The sequence below is a fragment of the Solanum lycopersicum genome, chromosome 4 (genome assembly GCF_036512215.1).
Source record: "Solanum lycopersicum chromosome 4, SLM_r2.1".
Taxonomy (NCBI): Eukaryota; Viridiplantae; Streptophyta; class Magnoliopsida; order Solanales; family Solanaceae; genus Solanum; species Solanum lycopersicum.
The window spans coordinates 17,400,168-17,408,160 of record NC_090803.1 but is presented as its reverse complement, the minus strand read 5'-3'; positions in this window follow the sequence as shown (position 1 = coordinate 17,408,160).

Genomic DNA, 7,993 nt, shown 5'->3' with positions numbered 1-7,993 from the left:
TTGGGAGGATATTAAAGAACGAGAAGGCGATTCAGTAGGGATGTATATTGAATGAAATGTTTTGTATGCTGAGTTCTTAAATTTAGTCGTGCAAAAGCCTGGATACAATTGTAAACCGCAGGATCTTTTCATGAGTTACATTCCCCATTTTTTTCATGATGAGAAGGTTTTACCTTTTAGAATAACCGATCAATCTAGTTTGAGTGTTTATTTGGAAGGAATAGAGAAACCGCCAATATTAAGAGTTACATGGAAGAAACTTTTATCGAGGAGGATCATAATGTAGACCAAGGCCAACAAGATATGTTTAATGATGAATTTCATCCTGCGGACATGAATAATACTGATGATGAAATTAGAATAGGTGAAGGTGAAGGTGAAGGTGAAGGTGAAAGTGAAGGTGAAGGTGAAGGTCAAGTTGAAGGGTCGGACCTTGAGAGCAAGTTATCTCCCACACCTATAGTTAGTAGCGACAATCCATGTGCTTTTTAAACTTCACGTGTGAATAATGTTAGAGATGATGAAACAGGATTTTATAAGGGAATGACATTCAAGAACAAGCAAGAACTAGCAAATTCAATGAAAATTGTTTGCTTGAAGAAAAAAATTTAGACTGAAAAAGGTGATCAATTCTCGTAATGTGTCTTCCTTTAAATGTTCATATCCGGATTACAAATTGGTGGTTGAGGGCTGTAAAATTTTCAAGTAGTGACAAGATTGCCATTTAAATCTATGAAAAGTACCATACTTGTGGTTCAGAGCATCTTACAAGCCATAATCCCACGCCACGACAAACTTCATAGGTAAGTACTTCGAAAATAGGTTTCCCAACGGTAAAGGCACATCCACAAGAGACATAAAAATCAACTCCGCACAGAATTGTGTTGTAAGGTAAGCTATTGGAAGATTTATAAGGGCATGGATCATGCTAAGTCTAATGTTAGGGAAACACATGAGCACGGGTATGCAGTGCTTAATGTGTATCGGTATATGCTTGAATTTGCGAATCCAGGAAGCAAGACGACATTGTCGCTCGAAAAAAATGAGAGGTTATAGTACTTCTTTGTATCATATGTTGCTTGGATAATTGGTTTTCAAGAAATGAGAAAAGTAATAGCCGTTGATGGCACATTTCTAGTGAGCAAGTATGGAGGAGTTCTGCTATCGGCGATGACACAAGATGCCGAGAATCATATATTTTCAATGGCTTTCTGTGTCGTGGACAAGGAATGTGATGCCTCATATGAATATTTTTTTCAAAATATGAGAAGCTTTGTAGATGTCACAACCCAAATCGGGCCGTGACTAGCACCCACACTTATCCTACTATGTGAGCGAACCACCCAATCTGAACCCCAGCATTTTAAACATAATGAACAGAATACAATGCGGAAGACTTAAACTCATTAAAGAAAATCAATTCAATAACTTCTAAAAACTCAACAACTATTATTATCCCCAAAATCTGGAAGTCATCATCACAAGAACATCTACTTCAAATTACTAAATCTAAGATTATCTAAGAAGCTAAAATACATAAACAGCTAGTCCATGCCGGAACTTCAAGGCATCAAGACATGAAGAGGAAGATCCAGTCCAAGCTAGAAGCATTAGCTCACCCTGAAATCCAGAGTAATGAAGACTGGCTAGAGTTGCGGTTGAGTTGAAGACGACAGTACGTTTGCTGCACTCCACAAATAATTAAAAAAAAACATACAAGTAGGGGTCAGTACAAAACATAGGTACTGAGTAGATATCATCGGCCAACTCAAAATAGAAAACAGTATATATCAGATAATATCATAAAATCAACTACCATATTCAACATGCGGCATTTACAATTTCCATAACCCTTGGTCATAACACCAAGCTCATCAATGAGGACTCACGCCTCCTCATCATAATCATTTGGGATTTAGGTTCATTAAATTGAGTATATTAACATATTTCAAGATTCATTCTCTTTACTAATCCTGGTTTCGGAACGTGACACTCCGATCCTCATCATACTATCCTGGTGTCGGAACGTGACACTCCGATCCTCATATACTATCCTAGTACCGGAACGTGGCACCCGATCCTCATATACTATCCTGGTACCGGAACGTGGCACCCGATCCTCATATACTATCCTGGTACCGGAACGCGGCACCCGATCCATATTCTATCCTGGTGTCGGAACGTGACACTCCGATCCTCATATACTATCCTGGTACCGGAACATGGCACCCGATCCATATACTATCCTGGTGTCGGAACGTGACACCCGATCAATATACTATCCTGGTGTCGGAACGTGACACTCCGATCCTCATATACTATCCTAGTACCGAAACGTGGCACCCGATCCCCTAATCTCACTACTTTCGTTCATCAAGCCTTCTTTTATACTAAGGCATCATCATTAACAAAGTAGATTAGGGTTTCTTTTTCAAGATTTAGGATTCAATAGCTTCATCATTCTTATTTCAGCACAATTATATAATCACATTCATGCAAGCATACAATTAAGCATATAAAAGGGTTTACAATACTACCCATACATATCATTCGCTATTAAGAGTTTACTACGTATAGTATAAAAACCATAACCTACCTCCACCGAAGATTCGTGATCAAGCAAGCAATTTCCTCAAGATCCTTGCTTTGTGTTTTCCTCTTCTCGTTCGATCCTCTCTCTCTCTTTGTTCTTTCTATTTTCTTTATTCAAACCCTCTTTCTTTTACCCTAATTAGCATATAATTAAGAATAAAATATGGAAATAATAACCCACTAATTTACTCAAGGTTACCTCTTTTAACCCCCAAGTAATTAGACTTATTAACATTAACCCACTAACTTTATAATTAAAGTAGGAATAGTCAAAAACGTACCTTAAAACATTAAAGAAATCCGACTCAGCCTGGGATTACGCAGCCCGTGAAGGGCCGTCGTGCCTGCGACGGTCCGTCCTGCTGCTCCGTCACAGATTTCAGAGACTCAATTCCCTTAAAGAGTCTGTGACGGTCCGTCACGCCTGTGACGGTCCGTCCTGTCATTCCGTTACGAAGTTCAGAGAGTCGATTTCAATACCCATTTTTCAAAATTTGTAAGTGTTTTGAAATGAGACCCCCTCGACGGTCCGTCTTGCCCATGACGGTCCATCGTCTCAGCCAATTTTCCAGAAATAACATCTGTTGCTCAAAACGACTAAACAGGTCGTTACAATAGATACCAATTTACCCATCGTTCGTCCTCGAACGAGCATAAGAAGAAAAACAAGGGCGAAAAGAAGTACCTAAATCTGTAAACAGGTGTGGGTATCTTTCTCGCATATCAGCCTCTTTCTCCCAAGTGGCTTCCTCAACGGGTTGATTCTTCCATTGAACTTTGATGGATGCAATCTCCCTTGACCTCAGCTTGCGAACTTCTCTATCTAAAATGGCAACAGGATCCTCCTCATAAGACAAATTTTCATCAAGCAGAACTGAATCCCAACGAGTGATGTAGTTTCCATCCCCATGGTATCTTTTCAACATAGACACGTGAAATACCGGATGCACTCCAGACAGCCCTGGAGGCAAGGCTAACTAATAAGCCACCTCCCCTACGCACTTCAGAACTTCAAATGGACCAATATACCTCTGGCTAAGTTTACCTCGCTTACCAAACCGCATCACCCCTTTCATGGGTGAAACCTTCAGTAAGACTTGTTCACCCTCCATGAACTCCAAGTCTCTAACCTTTCGATCTGCATATTCCTTTTGCCTACTTTGCGCCGCTAACAGCTTTTCTTGAATAGATTTCACTTTATCTAACGATTCTCTCAGAAGGTCAGTACACCAAGGTCTAACCTCAAATGCATCAAACCACCCAATGCGAGACCTACATCTTCTCCCATATAGTGCCTCAAATAGCTTGAGTGATAGCTATTGTTGTAGGAGAACTATGCTAAGGGTAAGAAGCTATCCCAATGACCACCAAATTCTATCACACATGCACGAAGCATATCCTCCAACACTTGAATCGTTCGCTCAGACTGACCATCGGTCTGAGGGTGAAATGCAGTACTAAGGTCCAACCTAGTACCTAATTCAGCATGCAATGTTCTCCAAAACTTAGAAGTAAACTGCGTACCTCTATCTGATATGATGGAGAGTGGAACTCCATGCAATCGAACGATTTCTGAGATATAGATTTTGGCCAACTTCTCTACATTGTAGGTCACCTTGACTGGAATGAAGTGAGCAGACTTAGTTAACCTATCAACGATTACCCAAATAGAGTCATACTTACCCACTGTCTTTGGAAGACCAACCACGAAGTCCATTGCAATTCTCTCCCACTTCCATTCAGGAATGGGTATTCTTTGAAGTGTTCCTCCGGGCCTCTAGTGTTCATACTTTACTTGCTGACAATTTGGACATTTGGCAACAAACTCCACAATGTCACGCTTCATTCTAATCCACCAAAAATGTTGCTTTAGGTCACGGTACATCTTGGTTGCACCAGGATGTATAGAATATCCGGAACTATGAGCCTCTGGAAGAAAAGTGTGGATCAAATCATCAACACGGGGCACATATACCCTTCCCTTAATGCTCAAAACACCTTCCTCATCCATTATTTCTTCTTTAGCCTCTCCTCGCAACACCATATCCCGAATCGGCTTAGTTTCTCATCATCAAACTGTTTTCCCTTGATCTTGTAAAGAAAAGAAGATCGTGCCTCCACACAAGCCAATAATCCTCCCTTCTCATTTACTTCTAACCTCATAAAGCTGTTGGCCAGAGTCTGAACCTCTCTAGCCAATGGACGTCTAGAAACTTGCAAGTGAGCTATACTTCCCATGCTCCCTGCCTTTCTACTTAAGGCGTCTGCCACAACATTATCCTTTCCCGGATGATACAAGATAGTGATATCGTAGTCCTTCAGTAGTTCCATCCATCTCCTCTGTCTCAAACTCAAAACTTTTTGAGTAAAGACATATTGTAGGCTACGATGATCCGTGTATACTTCACACTTAACTCCATATAGATAGTGTCTCCATTGCTTTAAGGCAAACACTACCGCAGCCAATTCCAAATCATGGGTCGGATAATTACGTTCGTGCACCTTTAATTGCCTCGAAGCATAAGCAATTACGTTCTTCTCTTGCATTAGCACTGCACCCAAACCCGAATAGGATGCATCACAATAGACAATTAAATTCTTACCTTCCACTGGCAGGGTAAGGATTGGTGTAGTAGTCAACAAGGTCTTGAGCTTCTGAAAGCTTTCTTCACATTTATCCGACCATACAAATGGAACATTCTGTTTAGTCAAGTTCGTCAATTTGGAAGCAATGGAAGAGAATCCCTTGACAAATCGACGGTATTAGCTAGCTAGACCAACAAAGCTCCTTATTTCTGACACATTAGTAGGTCGTACCCAATTCTTCACCGTCACAATCTTAGAAGGATCCACCATCACTCCATCCTTAGAAACTACGTGCCCCAAAAAGGACACTGAATCTAGCCAAAACTCACACTTAGAGAATTTGGCATAAAGCTTTTTCTCCCTCAACATTTCCAACACAATTCTCAAGTGCTCCTCATGTTCCTTCTTGCTCTTTGAGTATACCAGTATGTCATCAATGAATACAATGACAAAGAGATCCAGATATGGCTTAAAAATCCCATTCATCAAGCTTATGAAAGAAGCAGGGGCATTCGTAAGACCAAAAGACATTACTACAAATTCATAATGCCCATACCTAGTTCGAAAAGCAGTCTTTGGCACATCCGTTGCCCGTATCTTCAATTGATGATAACCGGATCTCAAGTCATTCTTAGAGAAGACACAAACACCTTGTAACTGATCGAACAAGTCATCAATGCGAGGAATAGGATACTTGTTCTTAATAGTTACCTTGTTCAACTGCCGGTAGTCTATGCACATCTGAAAACTCCCATCCTTCTTCTTCACAAATAACACCGGAGCACCCCAAGGGGATGCACTTGGTCTAATGAAACCTTTACTTAACAACTCTTGAAGTTGGGCCTTTAACTCTCTTAAATCCGTGGGAGCCATTCTATAAGGGGGTATAGAAATGGGGAGAGTACCTGGTTCAAGATCAATGTAGAAGTCAATGTCTCTATCCGGTGGCATACCCGGAAGGTCTGCGGGAAACATATCTAAAAACTCACGAACTATCGAGACCGACTCAATTGGAGGTACTTGGTAGTATCATTCCTGAGATGTGCCAAGAACGCTAAACAACCCTTACTAATCATTTTCTTAGCACGAAGAAAGGAGATGATACGAACCGGATTGGAAGTGTAGTCACCCTCCCATACTAACGGATCTGTCCCAGGCTTGGCTAACGTCATAGTTTTAGCATTATAATCCAAGATCGCAAAATTCGGAGAAAGCCAAGTCATACCCAGAATTACATCAAAATCAACCATTTCTAAGATGACCAAGTCTACATAAGTGTTGCTCCCCACAAAAGTCACCCAACAAGACCTATACACTTTTTCAACTATCACAGACTCACCCACCGGAGTAGAAACCCGAATAGGCATGTCAAGCAATTCACAATGTAAATTAAGACCATTAGCAAATGCGGAAGATACGTATGAAAATGTAGAGCCAGGGTCAAATAATACAGAAGTCATACAATCACAAACCAAAAGATTACCTGTGATAATAGCATCTGATGTCTCTGCTTCCGACGCCCAGGGAAAGCGTAACAATGGGCCCTATCACCTGTCTGCCCGTTGCCTCTACCAGGTTGTGCTGCAGTGGTTCCCATTTGTCCGTCACCCCGACCGTTTTGGTGACCACCATTACCTCGGCCACTATGCCCTCCAGAATGACGGCCTCTTCCATGACCACCTCTACCTCTGACTATCTGAGGTCTGTAACTCTGTTTTGGACAATACCTCTTAATGTGTCCAGTCTCCCCACATCCATAACATTCTCTGGATTCAAGCATAGGTCTCTCAGAGAAGTGTTGACCGGTCTGAGGTGGACCCCCAACTACAGTCTGTAGTGAAGACTGAATTGGTCGGACTGAGTAACCTCCTGAACCCTGTCCTCTAGAGTAAGAACCATTAAACTCACCTCCCTTTCGAAACCTTTTTGATGTCGATGCCATGGTGAAGTCATCTGGCTTCACTCCTTCCACCTCTATCACGAAGTCTACCACTTCTTGGAAGGATTTTGCCATAGCCGTACCTGTAAGGCCGAAATCCACAATTCTGACCTCAACCCCTTCACAAATCGGCAAATCCGCTCTTGTGGACTGAAACAGAGTTGGGTAGCATACCTGGATAATGCACAAAACTTAGCCTCATATGCAGTAACCGACATCTTACCTTGCTCTAGGCTCAAGAACTCATCTCTCCTCCTATCCCTCAAAGTACGGGGTATATACTTCTCCATAAACAAGCTAGAGAATGATGCCCAAGTCATAGGTGGTGCCTCTGTTGGTTGACACTCAACATGTGACCGCCACCACATTTTGGCGTTTCCTTGAAACTGATAAGTCACAAACTCAACACCAAACCGTTCTACTATACCCATCTTGTGTAGTAGCTCGTGACAGTCAACCAGAAAATCATAAGCATCCTCAGATTCAGCACCCTTGAAGACTAGAGGTTTCAATTTCAAGAACTTACTGAAAAGTTCATGCTGATCATTTGTCATTATAGGCCCTATAGTCAGACGAGGAAATGTGCATATTTCCAATGAGGCATCCATGCGGGGAGCCATAGTAGCCGCATGTTGTACCTCTGGAGCCTGAGGTGCTGGTGCAGAAAACACTGGAGGTGTCTGGCCTTGATCAGATAACCCGCTAAGATAAGCAAGAACCTGATTGATCATTTCTGGGGTAGGTTGGGGTGGCAATTCCTCATTCTGCACTTGTTCAATCTCCCCATCCTCCCCTTCTCTTACTATTTCCTCAGTCGGTGGAGGAGTCACCGCCCTAGTACCAGATGGGCCAGGCGTTTGTCCTCTTCCTCTAGAG